The sequence below is a fragment of the Rhinoraja longicauda genome, chromosome 16, assembly GCF_053455715.1.
Source record: "Rhinoraja longicauda isolate Sanriku21f chromosome 16, sRhiLon1.1, whole genome shotgun sequence".
NCBI classification, from domain to species: Eukaryota; Metazoa; Chordata; class Chondrichthyes; order Rajiformes; family Arhynchobatidae; genus Rhinoraja; species Rhinoraja longicauda.
The window spans coordinates 10,419,100-10,440,985 of NC_135968.1; the positions used below are offsets into that span (position 1 = coordinate 10,419,100).

A 21,886-nucleotide genomic window follows, 5' to 3' on the forward strand; every position below is an offset into this window, starting at 1 on the left:
GAAACAGGCCCTTCGGCCCAACTTGCCCACATCAGCCAACATGTCCCATCCACACAAGTCCTACCTGCCTGCGTTTGGTTCACATCTCTCTAAACCTGGCTTATCCAATGTATCCATCTAATTGTGTCTTAAATGTTGGGATAGTCACTGCCACAACTACCTCCTACCTTTGTGTGAAAAAATGACTCCTCAGATTCCTATTAAATCTTCCCCCTCCCCCTCACCGTAAACCTATGTCTGCATGTCCTCGATTCCTCTACTCTGGACAAGAGACTCTGTGCATCTACCCAATCTATTCCTCTCTTGATTTTATACAATCGATAAAAACTTCCTCGAAGGCAATGTTTGCAATTTGTAACTGCTTATGCATCTGGTTGTTTACCGCGCATGCAAAAAAGAAATTAACTGTCCATAAATTACCTGTTTATCTGTATAAATATGTATGTATATTGATATATACACACACACACACACGTTGAACTTTTTATTTTTTTGTTCATTATATTGATCACAGTGTACTATGTTTACGTGTTCTGATGTGTTGCTGCAAGTAAGAATTTCATTGGAGCAGACCAAATGTTTCGGAAGGAACTGCAGATGGTGGTTTACAGCGTAGACACAAAGTGCTGGAGTAACTCAGCGGACGGGCAGCATCTCTGGAGAAAAGGAATGAGTGACATTTCGGGTCGAGACCCTTCTTCAGACTGAGAGTCAGGGGAGAGGGAGGCACAAGAGATAGGGAAGGGTGAGGTGTGAAAACAAGACATCAAAAGAGATGCAGGTAGCAGACAAAATGTGTAGGAAGGAACTGCTGACACTGGTTTACACTGAACATGGACACGAAATGTTGGAGTAACTCAGCGGGGCAAGGCAGCATCGCTGGAGAGAAGGAATGGGTGTCCATTATTTGGATAGAAGGGATGGGTGCCCATTCTCTGAATGCATTCAAGAGAGAGCTAGATGGAGCTCTTAAGGATAGCGGAGTCAGGGGGTATGGGGAGAAGGCAGGAACGGGGTACTGATTGAGAATGATCAGCCATGATCACATTGAATGGCGGTGCTGGCTCGAAGGGCCGAACGGCCTCCTCCTGCGTCTATTGTCTATTTCTTCTCTCCAGAAATATTGCCTGTTCTACAATGATACCAGACACAACTTGTCAATTGGAACTGTACATGGACAATGGGAAGAACAATGGAGACCCAGCGTTGGGGGAATGGTAGACAATAGGTGCAGGAGGAGGCCATTCGGCCCTTCGAGCCAGCACCACCATTCAATGTGATCATGGCTGATCATTCTCAATCAGTACCCCGTTCCTGCCTTCTCCCCATACCCCCTGACTCCGCTATCCTTAAGAGCTCTATCCAGCTCTGGCGAGAGGAAGGACAAAGATGGAGCCAGTGTACTTTGTAACTTTACCCGGGCAAAGAATTTCACTGCGACTCGCCACACGTGACAATAGAGTATTATTCCATACCACTCCAAATGTGCAAACGCTGTGGCATAGAAACATAGAAAATAGGTGCGGGAGTAGGCCATTCGGCCCTTCGAGCCTACACCGACATTCAATATGATCATGGCTGATCATCCAACTCAGTATCCCGTGCCTGCCTTCTCTCCGTACCCCCTGATCCCTTTTCGCCACAAGGGCCACATCTAACTCCCTCTTAAATATAGCCAATGAACTGGCCTCAACTAACCTTCTGTGGCAGAGAATTCCATGCACGTGACAATAAAACACTCTTGACCCTTGCTGGTATGCAGAACTGAACTAAACTGAACTACCTACCTAAACATGCATGCATGCATGCGCGTGTGTGTGTGTGTCAGGTGTAGGACTGAGGCTCTCGGCCGATGGTTCGCAGCCGCGCGGGTGGAGGGGAAAGCGACCCAGGTGAGCGAACGTTCTGGGCAGGTGTGCCTCCCCCGCCAGGTGCGCCGCGCCGCGCCGCAGAGCCGGGACACCTGTTGTTGTTGTTGTTGTTGTACCACCTGCTGCACCTACCTGCACCACCCCCCCCTCCCTTCCCATTTCCAAACAGCAGCGCCAGCTTTAACCAAGATGCGGACCCTATCAAGTTGCAAAAATAATAACGCCACGCGCCCCATTTCCAATTGAAGATGAAATTCAAATGGTTTGCACGCCAGCATTTGCCTCGGCCGGTCGGTAGCAGATGTTGACTTGTTCTCCCCAGTGGCGAAATCAAACACGCCGGCCGCATCATTAATTACCAGCCAGCACATGTACCTGGCGAATTAATAATCTCCGAGTGCATTACACGATTAGCGTTTGTGATTAGCAAATTAAATGCAACCGGGCGTGTTCGCTGCATCGCTTCATTCGGCGGCGTTGCAGGTGGGTGGGTGTGTGTGTGTGTGTGTGTGGGGGGGGGGGGGTGTCTCTGTGGGGCACCAGGTCTCTGTATTCTCTGCCGTTTTGCCGCCGACCTGGCCGCTCCTTTCAACCAAAGTCCCCAATCAACCCGGCGCCGCCCGACACCTGGCCGTCCATGCACAAGGATACTGTCCGTCCACCAACTCCACTTACCACCCACACACACACACACACTGGACTGGAGGTGACCTTTCATTTCACTGCACATGTGACAAATAAACTTGACACACATTTTGGACTGTGGGTGACCTTTCATTTCACTGCACATCTTTGTATGTGTATGTGACAAATAAACTTCACACACACACTGGACTGGAGATGACCTTTCATTTCACTGCACATCTTGTATGTGTACGAGACAAATAAACTACACACACACACACTGGACTGGAGATGACCTTTCATTTCACTGCCCATCTTGTATGTGTATGAGACAAATAAACTTCACACACACACACATACTGGACTGTGGGCGACCTTTCATTTCACTGCACATCTTGTATGTGTATGTGACAAATAAACTTCACACACACACACAGGACTGTGGGCGACCTTTCATTTCACTGCACATCTTGTATGTGTATGTGACAAATAAACTCACACACACATACTGGACTGTGTGACCTTTCATTTCACTGCACATCTTGTATGTGTATGTGACAAATAAACTTCACACACACACACAGGACTGTGGGCGACCTTTCATTTCACTGCACATCTTGTATGTGTATGTGACAAATAAACTTGACTTGACACACACACTAAGCAAATAACATGGGGACCACAAAAATCAAACAAAAAAAGTTCTGTGCATCTTATCAGGCTCATCCATCTACCCAACCCCACCTTGCACGCAAATGTCCATTTCTAAAACTTAATCGCCGAAATTGAAGAACCCACACAATTAGGTAGAAGGCACTTGGGTTTGACACCCCACCCCCCACACACACCCAAACTGCATCTCTCCCACACACGACGACCCAAATCAACACCAATTATACATCGAAACAAGTACCTTGACATTTTGCCTTGGTTCTTAAAAATTAAAAAAATCCTCCCCCCCCCAAAAAAATAAATATCTTTGGTCAAAGATAAATCTAGTTTCACGTTTTAGGTTGCAACTAAATTTGTTGATGGACTGTTGCTGCCTCTTGCAATCCCGAGCTCCATCCAGTTGATTGGAAGTTAAGGACGCCGGTCGCTTACCTTGAAAGCGGGCACCGAAATATTCTTTATCTTCCACCACGATACTTCCCTTTTCCATGTGAAATGCAGCGAGAGGGAAAAGTGGGGTGGGGGGGAGAAATGTTTCACCCGGAGACGTTCTTCATTCAACCTGCTTGCTTGCTTGCTTGCTGCCAGTTTGTGCAAGAGCAACCTCTCTTTTTGCAAGGGAGAAGGGATCGCTCAGCCGAGATGTGACGCCAGTCCAGGGGGTTTACTTGTCCACCACTACTGCGATTGACTTTTTCTTGTTAAACGTGAAGAATCCCTCACCGAAGGCTGGGGGAGGGCAGGGGGGGGGGGGGGAGAGAGAAGAGAGGATTTCCTAACCCCCCCAAAAAAAAGTTTGCCAAAGAGAGACGTTTTCATGCAACCCAGGAGGCGTTCAGTGCCAATTCTGTACCTGCTTCAGCGACCTCTTTTTCATGTCTTTTACATCTTGGGAGAAGCTGGAGGATAAGCTGAGTAACTGAGTATATGTTTAGCAGGAGGAGAGGAGGACAGGTGACAGAGTCTGGTTAATAAAAACCCTTTGCAAAAAAAAAAAGCAATAATGAATAAAAACCCTTTGCAAAAAAACAATAATGAATAAAAACCCTTTGCAAAAAAACAATAATAATAATAATAATACTAATAATAATAATAAAAGAACGCGCGGATAATGATACAAGAGCCTCTGCAGCTGGGAAGCCCGAACCAAGGATGCGCTCGCTGCAAGACTTGCATCGATATAACAGAGGGGTGGGTGGGTGGAGGGGGGAGACCCGTTCACAGCCGACGTGCCGCACTTCCAACCATCAAGTCTTGTGGAAGTGCGCCACACTCTGCTCAGCAAGTCGCCGTTACACTCTTGACTGTGTGGCTTTTTTTTTTTTGTTTGCACAAGCCAGTTTTTGGATGCGAGGCGGTTTGGGTTAAAATGACGCACGTCGGAAAGGCACGGGCGTCTGATGTACCCAATAAAATGCACCCAATATTCACCGTCGATTCACCGGTGCATTCCCCCTCCACAAGACTCAGACAGTTAGTTTCCAAGCAGCAGATTGACAAAAAGCTGCAGCTGATGCAGTTTAACTTATATATTTTCCTGTTATTGCATTGGTCTCGGTGCAGTATTAATTCACCTCCTGTTTCTTACGTTGCAATCTTACTTCAGAATTTTTTTTTAAATCGGCAGCAGCCTGTGAATATCTCTTTGTAGAAAGAGATTCCTGTAACTTTAGGCTTCCTTTTCTCTGTGAACTTGCTGGTAAAAAAAACAAACCTGTGTTAGTCAGTGATTTAACCATTGCAGTCGTAAACATTGCATGCCGTTTATTGCACGGTTTCTCAGTGCGATTGCTTACCCTGGTGGAAACTACAGTTAAATATGAATTATAGTTCATTTCGAAAATAAACTTTATTTAGAATAAAATGTATTTACAAAACAAAAAATATGCAAAAAAGGCTTCATATATTTTCAGTGCGTGTAAGCTCAGTCGTGTCTTAATGTGTTAACACCTGTCTTTGTGCAAACCCCTGTTGTACTTTGTGGTCCGGTATCTGTTGTACCTTTTGTTGAGACTCTGGAGGGACCACAGGTACACGTGTTTAAAAGGTTATAATGCTGGAGCTTAAATCCAGGCTGTTTATTCCATAGCCACCTGGAACCAGAGTGATCACCTCATTCTCTTATATAGACATTACTACACAGGCAAACAAAGTAGTCCTTGTGATACAACAAAGTAGTCCCTGCAATATCACAACAACCCCCCTTGCCACTCATGTGGCCCTTTGGGGTGATGTCCCAACTGTATCCCAACCACACTGGACTCTGCCCCTCAATGTCCAGCAGCAGAAGAACCCTCGGCTGTGGTCCTCCAACACAGCCTTGGTGTTGGCTGCACTAGGCTTCAGTGTGTACTTCTGCAGTCTGGAATAGACCAGTTGGCAATACCTCCCAATGGACATCTGAGACACTGTGCTGGAAAACCGACAAGTTCCGGGCAGACCAAAGAGTGTTTTTGAAGCTCTTCCAATGGTCAAATCCTTTTCACCCCAAGTGGGCTGTTTTTTTGGACTGTTTTCTTCGCAATCGGACGGTATTTGTGTTGTGTTTCTCCCAGAGAAGATGCAGTTTGGTTTTGTTTTTTTACAGAAACACGTGCCAACAATTAGTATATTAAACTGGCAGTCTTGTCAATGTTTTTTTTACACGCTGGAAATGGAAACTGTCAATATTAGCTGATCAGAGCAGTAGCAAGATTGGATAGGGAGGCTGTTAGAATCAATTGGATTAGTTGAAATGTGGGCTGGATTCTGCAATAACAGAGCAAATCAGTTGGAAGGCAGAGCGATGAGTAGGAAGAAAGCACAGATGCTGGTTTAAACTGAAGATAGACTCAAAGAAGCTGGAGTAACTCAGCGGGTCAGACAGCATCTCTGGTGAAAAGGAATAGGTGACGTTTCGGGTCGAGACTCTTCTTCAACTGAGAGTCAGAGGAAAGGGAAATGAGAGTTATAGAACAAACGAATGAAAGATATGCTAAAAAAAGCAATGATGATAAAGGAAACAGGCCATTGTTAGCTGTGGGCTAGTTGCAAATGAGTTACAGGCAATGAGACTTTCAACAAGACGAATTTGAAATTGGTACTTGGGTGGGGGAGGGATGGAGAGAGAGAGAGAGAGAGAGGGGATGCAAGGGTCACTTGAAGTAAGAGAGAGTTGCTTCTTGCAACTAAGCAGATTGATTAGAGGGTGACAGTGGTGCTTATGTTAGAAGAATCAAATTTTAACTTCATCCTGTAGATTGCACAGAAATTTACAGATAATTTTAAGATGAGCTGAGAGATTCTGAGAGGCTTTTGTTTAGCTTGTTTTTTTTCATATGGGAATATATTTCATTTTTAGTCCATCGGGTGTGATAGTTTAGTTTAGAGATACAGCGCGGAATCACACCCTTCGGCCCACCGAGTCCGCATCCACCCGCGATCCCTGCACATTAACATTATCCTACACACACTAGGGACAATTTTACATTTACACCAAGCCAATTAACCTACAAACCTGTACCTCTTACACTGAATACACTGGAATTTAGAAGGATGAGAGGAGATCTTATCGAAAAGTATAAGATTATTAAGGGGTTGGACACGTTAGAGGCAGGAAACATGTTCCCAATGTTGGGGGAGTCCAGAACAAGGGGCCACCATTTAAGAATAAGGGATAGGCCATTTAGAACTGAGATGAGGAAAAAAAATTCAGTCAGAGAGTTGTGAATCTGTGGAATTCTCTGCCTCAGAAGGCAGTGGAGGCCAATTCTCTGAATGCATTCAAGAGAGAGCTAGATAGAGCTCTTAAGGATAGCGGAGTCAGGGGGTATGGGGAGAAAGCAGGGTACTGATTGAGAATGATCAGCCATGATCACATTGAATGGCGGTGCTGGCTCGAAGGGCCGAATGGCCTCCTCCTGCACCTATTGTCTATTGTCTCTTTTGAGTGTGCGAGAAAACCCACACAGGACACGGGGAGAACGTACAAACTCTGTACAGACAGCATTCATAGTCAGGATCGAACCAGGCTCTGGCGCTGTAAGGCAGTAGCTCTACTGCTCTGCCACCATGCCGTTTCTACAAGATTTACGAGAATGATCCCAGGAATGAGTGGGTTAGAATATGATGAGCGTTTGGCAGCACTGGGCCTGTACTCGCTGGAGTTTAGGATGAGGGAGGGCCTCAATAAAATGACTGAATAGTGAAAGGCTTGGATAGAGTGGATGTGGAGAGGATGTTTCCACTTGTAGGAGAGTCTGGAACCAGACGTCGTGGGTTCAGAATTAAAGGACTATGGCGAGTCCGAAACTTGTTGGTTGTAGAAGAAGTTTATTGCAGCCGCAATCTTTGAATACAGAGTTAAACAACAAGGTAAAGGACAACCATTACAAACTTACTGTCTTCCTTGAAGACTTCACCGAACTGACTAAAACGGGCGCCAAACGTGCACCTGACATCACTGGCCAATCAGCGATGTCGCTCCCTGGACCAATCCCGATGGTCGCGTTCCCACGTGACCTCGCTGGCCAATCCGAGGGTTCGACGACCTGGACCATTCTCTATGGTCGCTACATGACCCCCCCCCAGAACCCGAGGTGCGGAACCTAACAGGGAGCCGGATTTCGCGACCATAACGGGTACGGAGAGGGACAGCCTGAACCACAGGAGCCGGAGGTTCCGGACTTGGCGGAACAGCCGGGACGGGAGGTTTTGGAGGAACTACCGGAACGGGGGGTCCAGGAGGAACTGCCGGAACGGGGGGTCCTGGAGGAACTATCGGAACGGGGGGTCCTGGACTGAGCTGAACTAACGGAGGTCGGCCTCTCCTAGGGGTTTGACCGACCAGGACTGGTTGATCCGGATCCAAATGTGCAGGTTTTAGCCGGGACACCGAGACGAGCTCACTCTTGCCGCACATGTCTAAGGTGAAGGTAGCCGTTCCCTTACGCAAAACCCGGAACGGCCCTTGATAGACCCTCTGCAACGGGGCGCGATGGGCATCTTTACGCAAAAAAACAAACTCACAGTCCTTCAGGGAAGACGGTTCATGTACCATGGGACACCCATGACGTGAAGTCGGAACTGGAGCCAGGGAACCCACCCGTTCCCGGAGAGATGCTAACACTGATGGGACGGTAGGCAGCTGGTCTGAAGGGTCAGGAAACAGATCTCCGGGTACTCAAAGTGTCGAGCCATATACTAGCTCTGCGGACGACGCACCGAGATCTAGCTTAGGAGCAGTCCGGATGCCCAAAATAATCCAAGGGAGTTGGTCTACCCAGTCCGGGCCTTCAAGCCTTGCACTGAGGGACGCTTTAAGTTGGCGGTGGAACCTTTCTACGAGTCCATTTGCCTGGGGGTGATAAGCAGTCGTGGGTTGTAACTTGGACCCGTACAGCTCTGCCAGCGCGGCCCAGAGGGACGAAGTGAACTGTGGCCCTCTGTCAGTGGTAATAACTGCCGGGACCCCGAAACGAGCTACCCAATGAAGGGCCCAAGCCCTAGCACAAGACGCGGACGAAATATCAAACAATGGGAAAGCCTCTGGCCACCGGGTGAACCGATCCACCACCGTGAGGAGGTGGGTGTAGCCCCGGGAGGAAGGCAAAGGCCCGACTAAATCCACGTGGATGTGAAAAAAACGAACGGCCGGGACCTCGAAATCCTGTACGGGGGGCTGGACGTGGCGTTGGACTTTAGCGGTCTGACAGGGCACGCAGGAACGTGCCCACCCCGCTACCTGTTTCCGCAGGCCGTGCCAGACAAACCTCGCTGCTACCAAGGCAGAGGTGGAGCGGATATACGGGTGCGCCAGCCCATGAATGGCATCGAAAACCCGGCGCTGAAGGGAGGGCGGTACTACCGGCCTGGGACGGGGAAGAGAAACATCGCACCAGACTTTCGTGCCCTCCGACCCACAAGCTACCTGGGCCAACTTCAATCCCGAAGTGGTGGACCGGTAAGTCGAAACGGTATCCGCTAGGAGCTGTGCCTCCGCAAGCTCCTGGGGATCCACCTCGCAGTCCACCGCCGAAATAGGGGGAAAAGCAGGTCTAGACAGGGCGTCAGCAACGGCATTAAGCTTACCCGCGACATGACGGACATCGGTGGTAAATTCGGAGATAGCCGTCAGATGCCGCTGCTGGCGGGCCGACCATGGGTCAGACAATTTCAAAAAAGCAAATGTTAATGGCTTGTGGTCCGTAAAGGCCACAAATGGGCGGCCCTTGAGGAAATACCTGAAATGATGAACAGCTAAATAGAGGGCCAGAAGCTCTCGGTCAAATGCGCTATACTTCAGCTCGGCCGAATTTAGTTGCCGGCTGAAAAACGCTAAAGGCTGCCAACGGCCACCGACCTGCTGCTCCAGAACCCCGCCCACCGCCACGTCAGAGGCGTCAACCGTCAGGGCCGTGGGGGCGGAGGGGCTCGGATGGACCAACATGGTGGCGTCTGCCAAGGCTGCCTTAGCTGCTGTAAAAGCCGACTCAGCGGTCGGGGACCACAACAAATCTACCGGATTCCCTGCAAGGCATTGGAAGAGTGGGCGCATGACTCGCGCAGCTGCCGGAACGAACCTATGGTAGAAATTAACCATGCCTACGAACTCCTGTAGCCCTTTTACTGTGGTGGGCCTAGGAAATGCCCGAATAGCCTCCACCTTTTCGGGCAAAGGGGAGGCGCCGGCAGGGGTAATTCTGTGCCCTAGAAAATCAAGAGCAGGAAGGCCGAATTGACATTTGGAGGGTTGGATTATGAGCCCGTGGTCTTGGAGCCGCTGGAACACGGTCCGCAAATGGGCCTGGTGTTCTTGCACGGAGGGGCTGGCGACCAGGATGTCGTCTAAATAAATAAACACAAACGGTAAACCCCGGCCCACGCGGTCCATCAGCCGCTGGAAAGCCTGTGCCGCGTTCTTTAAACCGAAAGGCATACGCAACCATTCAAACAACCCGAACGGAGTAATTGTTGCAGTTTTCTGTATGTCCTCCGGTCGCACCGGAATCTGATGGTATCCTCGCACCAAATCGATTTTGGAAAACACCACCGGTCCTTCCAGCCCAGATGAAAAATCCTGTAGGTGCGGTCTGGGGTAGCGATCAGCCGTGGTGACAGCATTGAGACGCCGATAATCGCCACATGGTCTCCACCCCCCAGATGCCTTGGAGACCATGTGTAACGGCGAGGCCCACGGGCTGTCAGACTGACGGACAATTCCCATTTCCTCCATTTTCCTGAACTCCGCCCTTGCCACCACCAGTTTGTCTGGCGGTAGTCTCCTGGCCCGAGCGAAAACGGGAGGGCCTTCGGTGCGAATGTGATGGACCACACCGTGCTTAGCCGAAGGCGTGTCAAAGTGCTGGACGAGCAGCTCCGGAAACTCTGCCAGAATCGCAGCATACGAGTCGGGGGCCGCGACGACGGCCTGGACAGTAGGGCTGGGCGAGGAGGCGATTGTCGGAGCGACGTGCTCATCTTGGGCGGAGGGTCGGAGGTCGTTACCGCGGACATCCGGAACCAGTGAAAATGCCCAGAGAAAATCTGCGCCCAGGATCGCTTGTTTGACGTCGGCTATGATGAATGGCCATTCGTACGTGCGGAGGCCTAAAACAAGGGACATCTTCCGTGTACCGAAAGTGCGAATGGGGCTGCCATTAACCGCGATGAGGGTGGGACCTCTTACCCGATCTGGTTTCGAGGTCGGTCGGCGGCACTATGCTGACGATGGCTCCCGTGTCTACCAAAAATTCTGTGTCCGTGAATCGATCATGGACATAGAGGCGCCGGTTCTGGCCAATCGTAACTGCCCCTATGTACGATCGGCCGAGGCATTTCCCGCGAAGGTACAAGGCAAACGGCAGTTGCGGGCTTCGTTACCCCATCGTAGGTGATAATAGCACCAGCCGCGCTTGTGCGGATCTTTTTGGCGGGCTTTCGGAAAATTGGCGGGAGACGTGGCGCCATCTTGCCGTCGCTGTGGCGTGGTCACTGATGTCGAGACTTTGTTGATCGAACCACTTGCCTTGTTTTTTGCCGCTATGAGCGCGTCCGCTTTCGCTGCATATGCTTCGGGGTCCTTAAAAGAACAATCCGTGAGCAGCAGTCAGACATCCTCGGGACGTTTCTCGCGGAATGCCTGTTCGAACATAGGGCAATCCGTATGCTCACCGGCTAGCATCATCATTTCGGCCATGAGGACGGAAGGCAGTTGGTCTCCAAGATCTGGTAGGTGCAGAAGTTTTGCCGCACCACCATGCTTATTAAATCCGAAGGTTCGCAGTAATACTTTCTTCATGGCCTCGTACTTGTTTTCCGCAGGTGGATCCACGATGAACCGCATCACGCGCTTGGTTGTGTCCGGCGATAGAGCGCTGACGAGGTAGAAGTACTTCGTGGATTCGTCCGACACCTTCTTTATATGAAATTGAGCCTCGGTGTGGATAAACCAAGCTTGCGGTGCGTGCGTCCAAAACCATGGAAGATGAACGCTTCCGGCGCTTAACTCCGGTGTGCCCGGCTCGGTCATCGTCAATGAGGCGTCGGGTTCCTGCTCAGTCGGTGATCGTCCAGATCACGTCGGGGTCACCAATATGGCGAGTCCGAAACTTGTTGGTTGTAGAAGAAGTTTATTGCAGCCGCAATCTTCGAATACAGAGTTAAACAACAAGGTAAAGGACAACCATTACAAACTTACTGTCTTCCTTGAAGACTTCACCGAACTGACTAAAACGGGCGCCAAACGCGCACCTGACATCACTGGCCAATCAGCGATGTCGCTCCCTGGACCAATCCCCATGGTCGCGTTCCCACGTGACCTCGCTGGCCAATCCGAGGGTTCGACGACCTGGACCATTCTCTATGGTCGCTACAGGACGTTCCTTTAGGAGGGAGATGGGGAAGAAATCTCTTTAGTCAGAGGGTGGTAAATCTGGAATTCATTGCCACAGAAGGCTGTGGAGGCCAAGTCAATGGATATTTTTTTAAGGCAGAGTTAGAAAAATTCTTGATTAGTACAGGGTGCCAGGGGAGATGGGGAGAAGGCAGGAGAATTGGGGTTAGAAAGGAGAGATAGATCAGCCTTAATTGAATATGGAGATCACTTGATGGTCCGAATGGCTTAATTCTGCTCCTATTAAAAGACACTGACAAGTCTGCTTCCTGGTTTGAATGCATTGACAGGCTATCCTCAATGATACCTGCCAAGTACTGCATTTGTGGAACTGCCAGAAAGGGGAAGGAAAATCAGTCAATATGTTGGAATGACAATAGTTTTCCTACTTCTTAAAAAAAAAACAGAAACACTACTTCCTACATTCAATAGTATGACTGCGCCCTGAAATGTATAATAATGAATGGCGGCACAGCTGAGAGTGTTGCTGCCAAATAGCTACAGTGGCAAGGGTTCAATCCTGACCTCAGGTGCTGTCTGTGTGGCATTAGCACGTTCTCTCTGTAACACTGCATTTCCCCCGGGTGCTCCGGTTTCCTCCCATGTCCCAGAAGTGTGCCGGTCATTGGGTCAATTGGCCACTGTAAATTGTTCCAAGTGTCACCAGGTAGAATAAGAATTGAGAGAGGGATTGATGAGGGGAAGTTGATGAGCATACGAGGAGAATAGATGTCAGGGAAATATGTGGCTGATTGGGAATGATGGGAGATTTTGAAGAGCTGGCATTGTCTTGATGGACTGAATGGCCCGCTCCTGTACCATCAGGAAATATGAGAAACATGAAACAAATGCGTTTCTGCCTCCCATACCTACATATGTTTGAAGTGCATCTAATAGTCGGCAGCAACAATAATGGTTAGCCTCAACTGCATCAGAACATCGATCAGCAATATTTACCATTTATGAACTAACTCCTGAAATTCTTGAGCTGGGGAAGATTAAACTGGGGCACAAACAGTAAAGGGGGCAGAATTTGGACAAACACACAAAGTGTTGGATGAACTCAACAGGTCGGGATATCTGTGGAGCGAACAGAAAGGTGATGTTTCAGGTCGGGACCCTTCTTCAGACTGATTGTAGTTAGGGTGGGGGGGGGGGGGGGGAGCTGGAAAAGAGAGATGAGGGCAAGGCAAAGCCTAGCAAATGCTAGGTCGATTTGGGCTTTACATACTTCTTCCAATTGTCCATTCCCATCGAGGCTGTGAGGTTGGGGCGGAGATCCAAAGGGAAGGACTGAGAATGCATCTTGTGTAATGTCTCCTGTCCTAACTCAACTCAACAAAGGCAAGATGGTTGGCTGGCAATCTTCACCATGCAACTTTATCGTAGCCTAGAAACATAGAAAATAGGTGCAGGTGTAGACCATTTGGCCCTTCGAGCCGTTACCGCCGTTCAATATGATCATGCAAAATCAGTGCCCCGATCCTGCTTTTTCCCCATTTCCCTTGATTCCGTTAGCCCTAGAGCTATATCGAACTCCCTCTTGAAAACATCCAGTGAAAATATCTGTAAGATCCTGTCACTATTCACTGGGTGGCACGGTGGCGCAGCGGTAGAGTTACATTGAATACCCACCCATTATTTAACCTGTCCTGATTCTAACTTCAATGGCAATTATTTGAGATTTATATTGGACGATCTGCCGTCTCGCTTTTTATCACCCATACAGTAAACGTGAACAGCGACCCGATGCAATTGACTTTTCAGAATGCATTTCTCAGAAGTTGATAAGCAATGTGGGACTTCTGGAGGAATCAAATCTGCTTGGTAAAGTATCAAAGTCTTTCGTAGCAAAAACAAAAATCTAACCAGGCCACTTGGGCCCCCACTGCAAGAATTAAAGTCCACTGAAGTTTTATTTAGCCTCAGGATATCTGAAATCAGCGCTATCAATCGGCCTCTGATCGAACCGTAGATGCTGGGAAATTTGCTTGGAATGTTAGGCAATTTGCCATCTGTCATTTGAGTCCCAGCGACTGTGACTCTGACCCTACATAATTTATGGCATAAAAAGACTTGCGGTGATGGAACACCTTTTCGGATTGTCCCAAAGCACTTTACAATCAATGACTACTTCCGAAACATAGCCATTATTGAAAGGTAGGAAACGTAACCTGTCCATCAGTAAGAGTCAAATTATACCTTTACCAGCAGTTGACAAATATCATTTCGTTCAGCATGTGATCAGAACTTCAGACTCTAAACGAAACATTGACTTCTGTACCTTGAGAAATTTAGTGCATGTTCCAGTTTCATGCAGACGTATCTTCATCGTATAAGAAAATAACTGCAGATGCTAGTACAAATCGAAGGTATTTATTCGCAAAATGCTGGAGTAACTTGTTGTGATATTGCAGGGACTACTTTGTTGTATCACAAGGACTAGTTTGTTTGCCTGTGTAGTAATGTCTATATAAGAGAACGAGGTGATTAGGTGGCCACTCTGGTTCCAGGTGGCCACAGAATAAACAGCCTGGATTTAAGCTCCAGCATTATAACCTTTTAAACACGTGGACTTGTGGTCCATCCAGGGTCATAACAAAGGTACAACAGATACCGGACCACAAAGTACAACATGGTGGCAGCGGTTTGGTGATTAGCCTAGAAAGGTAATGAAAAAAGCCCAAGCAAAAAGGTAAAAAAAATGTTTTTAAAAAAATAGAGCCCTAAAGGGAAAATAAAGTTTCCAGCTCGGTAAAGGATGCTAGGATTGCAACTCGACAGGGCCAATATATGTAGGTATAATTACCTGATCAGTAGTCAGCGGCGAGTGTCCGACGTGACATTGCGAGCTGCTGAGGGAGGTGTGTGAAGGCCCACATCGCGCCCCTGCACCTGTGCAGGCCCGCGTTCGGAAGACCGCTTCTCGGTGAGCCCTACACCCGCGGAGGAGTCCGGCGACCAGAGAGTCCGATCACCCACGGGGGAGCGCAGCGACCGGAGGGACCGACACCCACGGAGAAGTGCGGCGACCGGAGGGACCGACACGGCGGGGGAGTGCAGCGACCGGCGAGACCCAGAGTGAGTGAACACCCGGCGATGAGTGACCACCCGGAGATGAGTGACCACCTGGCGATGAGCGACCTCCCGCTGAGGAGTGACCACCGGCTGAGGAGTGACCACCATGAAGGCGCAAAAAGCAATTGTGTTTTAGCTGTGTTTGTTAAATATATTTTAGCCCTAGAAAGATAAAGGGAAGAAAACAAACAAAAAAAAGTAGACAAAACAAAGATTTTATATAAGACAAGGGGGATGTTGTGATATTGCAGGGTGTGGCGAGTCTGGAAGCGGATGTGTGTTGCAGACGGAGTTTATTGCATGGGCAAACCTCCGTGACAATCGCAACACTCAAAACTGTAGACAACCAACAAAACGTCTTCATCAGACGGAGTTCAATACTAGACTGCTCGTCCCTCCGGCGCTGGCACACCTCGTGACGTCGCTAGCCAATCCGAGGGTTCGAACTCTTCCAGCCAATCTCTATGTCCCTACAAGGGACTACTTTGTTGTATCACAAGGACTAGTTTGTTTGCCTGTGTAGTAATGTCGATATAAGAGAATGAGGTGATTAGGTGGCCACTCTGGTTCCAGGTGGCCGTGGAATAAACATCCTGGATCGAGACCCTTCTTCAGACTGATGTCAGGGGGGCTGGACAAAGGAAGGATATAGGTGGAGACAGGAAGATAGAGGGAGATCTGGGAAGGGGGAGGGGAAGAGAGGGACAGAGGGACTATCTAAAGTTGGAGAAGTCGATGTTCATACCACTGGACTGCAAGCTGCCCAGGCGAAATATGAGGTGCTGTTCTTCATCTTCATCGTATGAAACATACTCTCGCATTATTAAACTATCAACAGATATATATCTTTAAATATATTTAAGGTGAAGGGGGAAAGATTTTACGGGTGTCTGGGGTTATGGGGGAAAGGCAGGAGAATGGGGTTAAGAGGGAAAGATAGATCAGCCAGGATAGAATGGCGGAGTGGACGATGGGCCGAATGGCCTGGTTCTGCTCCTAGCACTTCTGAACATATAGAAATCTGAAGGGCAACTTTTTCATGCAAAGGGAGGTGGATGTATGGTTTGAGCTGCTAAGGGAGGCAGTTGAGGCAAGGACTATCGCAACATTTAAGAAACGATTAGACAGGTACATGGAGAGGGCAGGTTTAGAGAGATATGGGCCAAGCGCAAGCAAGTGGGACTAGTGTAGATGGGATATGTTTTTTGGTGTGGGCAGGTTGAGATGAAGGGCCTGTTTCCACACTGTATGACTCTATGACCAAAAAACTGCTAGAAAGGCCATGGCTAAAATAAAAAATTCCCATCCTATTGATTTAGATTTTTAGATTTAGAGATACAGCGCGAAACAGGCCCTTCGGTCCACCGAGTCCGCGCCGCCCAGCGATCCCCACACATTAACACTATCCTACACACACTAGGGACAATTTTTTACATTTACCCAGTCAATTAACCTACATACCTGTACGCCTTTGGAGTGTGGGAGTAAACCAAAGATCTCGGGGAAAACCCTCGCAGGTCACGGGGAGAACGTACAAACTCCGTAGTCAGGATCGAACCTGAGTCTCTGGCGCTGCATTCGCTGTAAGGCAGCAACTCTACCGCTGCGCCACCGTGCCGTGATCCAATGGGCAGAGATAATCCACAGATCAGATAAAAGCTCTGCCACATCCAGTCAGAAATACTGTTTGACAATCAAACAGCTAACGGGGGAGGAGGAGGAACTCTGAGAACAATCCCAACCTTAACAACATGAGGGCCCATCATAAAACATAATGCTGAAGCAACGAGAACAATGTTTTCAGCTGGAAGGGTCCAGTGGATAATCCATCTCATTTTCCACCCCCATCAGAACAGAGGTCAATCTTCAGCCAGTCCATTCACTCCGCGCGACATCAAGACATTACTCAGAAGCCGAGAGGATCACTGCAAGAGTTCCTCAAAGCCCAATTCTCTTCAGCAACTGCATTAATGACCTTCCTCCCATCATAAAGTCAGGAGTGTGAATACTTTTTGACAATTGCCTCATGTTCGGTTTCATTGAAAATGAAGCAGGACATCCCTGCCTTCTTGCTATTGAGGGCGTGCAGCGTAGGTTTACTAGGTTAATTCCCGGAATGGCAGGACTGTCGTATGTTGAAAGACTGGATCGACTAGGCTTGTATACACTGGAATTTAGAAGGATGAGAGGAGATCTTATCGGAACATATAAGATTATTAAGGGGTTGGACACGTTAGAGGCAGGAAACATGTTCCCAATGTTGGGGGAGTCCAGAACAAGGGGCCACAGTTTAAGAATAAGGGGTAGGCCATTTAGAACTGAGATGAGGAAAAACGTTTTCAGTCAGAGTGTTGTGAATCTGTGGAATTCTCTGCCTCAGAAGGCAGTGGAGGCCAATTCTCTGAATGCATTCAAGAGAGAGCTAGATAGAGCTCTTAAGGATAGCGGAGTCAGGGGGTATGGGGAGCAGGCAGGAATGGGGTACTGATTGAGAATGATCAGCCATGATCACATTGAATGGCAGTGCTGGCTCGAAGGGTCGAATGGCCTCCTCCTGCACCTATTGTCTATTGTCTAAAATAACATTTAGACATGAGCCGGTAAGCGGCCGGCAATATTTGCAGCACTGATGTAATGACCAGGTAACGATCCTCCGCAACGAGAGAATCTAACTAGCTACCCTGATATTCTACCGCATTACTATTGCCGAGAGAAGAGAAACTCACTGTAAACACAAGTAACTGTAAACACAAGTAACTGTAGATACAAGTAACTGTAGATACAAGTAACTGTGGATACAAGTAATAATGGATACAAGTAACTATAGGTACAAGTAACTGTAGGTACAAGTAATTGTAGGTACAAGCTGTAGATACAAATACCTCTCGATACAAGTAACTGTAGATACAAGTATCTGCGGATACAAGTAACTGTAGATACAAGTAACTGTAGATACAAGTAACTGTAGGTACAAGCTGTAGATACAAGTAACTGTAGGTACAAGTAATTGTAGGTACAAGCTCTAGATACAAGTAACTGTAGATACAAGTAACTGTGGATACAAGTAACTGTGGATACAAGTAACTGCGGATACAAGTAACTGCGGATACAAGTAACTGCGGATACAAGTAACTGCAGATACAAGTAACTGTAGATACAAGTAATTGTAGGTACAAGCTGTAGATACAAGTAACTGTAGATACAGGGCTTTCTCCATCGCTGCTCCCACCCTCTGGAACTTACTACCCCAAACCGTCAGAGACTCCTCCTCACCACATTCAAAACATCACTGAAGTCTCACCTGTTCAGCACTGCCTTCAACCACTGAAGGTCACCTCACCTTCTGTCTCCTTTTTCTGTTCATTTACTTATTTATCTATTTATTCACTTCTCTATGTTCTAGTAATCCCTGTAAAGCGTCTTTGAGTGTTTGAAAAGCGCTATATAAATGTAATGCATTATTATTATTATTAAGTAACTGTGGATACAAGTAACTGTAGATACAAGTAACTGTAGATACAAGTAACTGTGGATTCAAGTAACTAGATACAAGTAACTGTGGATACAAGTAACTAGATACAAGTAACTGCGGATACAAGTAACTGTAGATACAAGTAACTGTGGATACAAGTAACTGTGGATACAAGTAACTGTGGATACAAGTAATTATGGATACAAGTAACCAGATACAAATAACTGCGGATACAAGTAACTGTAGATACAAGTAACTGTGGATACAAGTAATTATGGATACAAGTAACTGTAGATACAAGTAACTGTTGGTACAAGTAACTGTAGGTACAAGTAACTGGATACATGTAACTGTAGATACAAGTAACTGTGGATACAAGTAACTGGATACAAGTAACTGTGGATACAAGTAACTGTGGATACAAGTAACTGTGGATACAAGTAACTAGATACAAGTAACTGTAGATACAAGTAACTGTAGATACAAGTAACTGTAGATACAAGTAATAATGGATACAAGTAACTGTAGGTACAAGTAACTGGATACATGTAACTGTAGATACAAGTAACTGTGGATGCAAGTAACTGTGGATACAAGTAATTGTAGATACAAGGAACTGTAGGTACAAGTAACAGTAGGTACAAGTAACTGCGGATACAAGTAACTGTGGATACAAGTAACTGCGGATTCAAGTAACTGTGGATACAAGTAACTGTAGACACAAGTAACTGTGGATACAAGTAACTGTAGATGCAAGTAACTGTAGACACAAGTAACTGTGGATACAAGTAACTGAAGATGCAAGTAACTGTAGACACAAGTAACTGTGGATACAAGTAACTGTAGATGCAAGTAACTAGATACAAGTAACTGTAGGTACAAGTAACAGTAGATACAAGTAACTGCGGATACAAGTAACTGCGGATACAAGTAACTGCGGATACAAGTAACTGCGGATACAAGTAACTGCGGATACAAGTAACTGCGGATACAAGTAACTGTAGATACAAGTAACTGTGGATACAAGTAATTGCGGATACAAATAACTGTAGATACAAGTAACTGCGGATACAAGTAACTGTGGATACAGGTAACTGCGGATACAAGTAATTATGGATACAAATAACTAGATACAAATAACTGTGGATACAGGTAAGTGTAGATACAAGTAACTGTGGATACAAGTAACTATAGATACAAGTAACTGTGGATACAGGTAACTGTGGATACAAGTAACAGTGGATACAAGTAACTGCGGATACAAGTAACTGTGGATACAGGTAACTGCGGATACAAGTAATTATGGATACAAGTAACTATAGATACAAGTAACTGTGGATACAAGTAACTTTGGATGCAAGTAACTGTAGATACAAGTAAATGTAGATGAAAGTAAGTGTCGATACAAATAACTGTAGATACAAGTAATTGTGGATACAAGTAATTGTGGATACAAGTAACTGTGGATACAAGTAACTGCAGATGCCAGAACCTTGCATAGAATACAAAATGCTGGAGTAATTCAATGGGTTGTGCCGCATCTCTGGACTGGACTATTCACTTGAATTCGCTGAGTATAATAGGTCAGGGGCTGTGTATCCTGCAGTATGTGACTCCCTTCCTGATACCCCACAACAATTTCACCATCTACAATATACAAAATGGGAGAGTGATAGAAAATTCTCCCCTTGCCTGAAACAAACCAAAGCTCAGCAACATCCAGGATGAAGCAGCCCCTTATTTGTAGCCACGCTTCACCCTAAATACTGTTCATACTCTCCACCACGAGATACTGTGTTGTGTACCATGACCTTGCTCTGCATTTCTCCATCTCAGTTATCCCTTTGTAAGTTCTCCCTGTAACTGTGTGGGTTTTCTCCAGGTGCCCCGGTTTCCTCCCACACTCCAAAAACGTACACGTTGGTAGGTTAATTGGCTTCCGTAAACATTTTTAAATTGTCCCCTGCTGCCCAGGGTAGAGCTGGTTGGCGTGGATCCGGTGGGCCGAAGGCCCTGTTTCTGCACTGTCTCTTTAAACTCCATAGTAAATTCAATGTAGACCTTCCCCCAGGATGATCACAGCAGTGTACGTGTTGAACACATCATACATAACAATGGAATTGAAAACCCACTTGAAAAGCAAGATAATTACCTTCCAAGATGATGCAGAATTGAGGGAGGTACTGTGCACTCTCTGAATGCAGCCAAATCTTGGAAAGAATCCTCAACAGGGCTTCTATCTTGAGGTATTGATGGCAAATCAAGTTGAATAAGATGAATCACACTGTGCCTTCCTCCTCCTCCTCTTAAAGTGGCTGTCCCTCCACTATTTATCATTTCCTCTCCTCTCCCCAGACTATTCAGCATCAATATACAAATAAACCATCAAAGTAAGACAGATACCCCGTTCTCTGTGTTTACTAGATGTGTGTCGAACTTGCAGCTCGGATAAAAAAACTATTTGATTCACTGCACCAGTGGAAAGAAAGTATTTGAAAGACCAAGCCAAACATGCAGGCACCTTTGCCATTTCCAATAGCCATGATTTATTTTCTTCTCAAGTATATATATATTTAATTCTCCTTTCAAAGTAACTATTCAATCTCCTCCTGCTACCTATCAGACTGCCCATTCCATCTTCCGGGGTGAGTTCATTGCTCAATTACAAACTCTGTGAATTTTATGCTTTGCATCTTTCGTGGTTCAGCGCCCCCCCCCCCCTGGTGAGTGCGGCGCAGACGTGGTGGACCGGGCCCAGCCGCCAGAGCGGAGCCGACCGTGACCGGGCTTGGTCGGCGACTGAGCGAGGAGGGCCATGGCGAGAGCTGAGGGCCGTCGGAGAGCCGTCCCCCGCGTGAGTCGTCGGTGGTGGGTGGAGGACACACTGCCGAGGACAAAGAGGGTTCCGGCCTGGGGCGGGAACGCCGAGATCAGAGAGGGACCCGGCGTGGGCGTGGGCGGGGGGGGGCACCAAGAACAAAGAGGACCTGTGGGCCGCTGAGGGAGGGGCCACTGAGAACAAAGAGGGACTGTGGAGGTGGGGGCAGGGAGGGGGGCGGGGGATAAGGAAGAGGGACTACATTGAATACCTTTTGTAACTTTGTGAGCGGCCTTTGCTCCTGTAAGCAAATAATCTCACTGTACCAAGTACAATAGACAATAGACAATAGACAATAGGTGCAGGAGTAGGCCATTCAGCCCTTCGAGCCAGCACCGCCATTCAATGCGATCATGGCTGATCACTCTCAATCAGTACCCCGTTCCTGCCTTCTCCCCATACCCCCTCACTCCGCTATC

The 21,886-nt window shown here is 47.4% G+C and overlaps 1 protein-coding gene across 1 annotated transcript in view; it reads right to left on the minus strand.

Moving 5' to 3' along the window:
• pcdh15b (protocadherin-related 15b) overlaps nucleotides 1-4,330 on the minus strand; it is a 1,128,636-nt gene extending 1,124,306 nt beyond the window's left edge. Inside the window, exon 1 of the mRNA XM_078413191.1 lies at nucleotides 3,600-4,330. The gene's annotated coding sequence lies outside the window, so the exon portion shown is untranslated. The remainder of the gene's footprint in view (nucleotides 1-3,599) is intronic.
• Nucleotides 4,331-21,886: the final 17,556 nt, after the last annotated feature.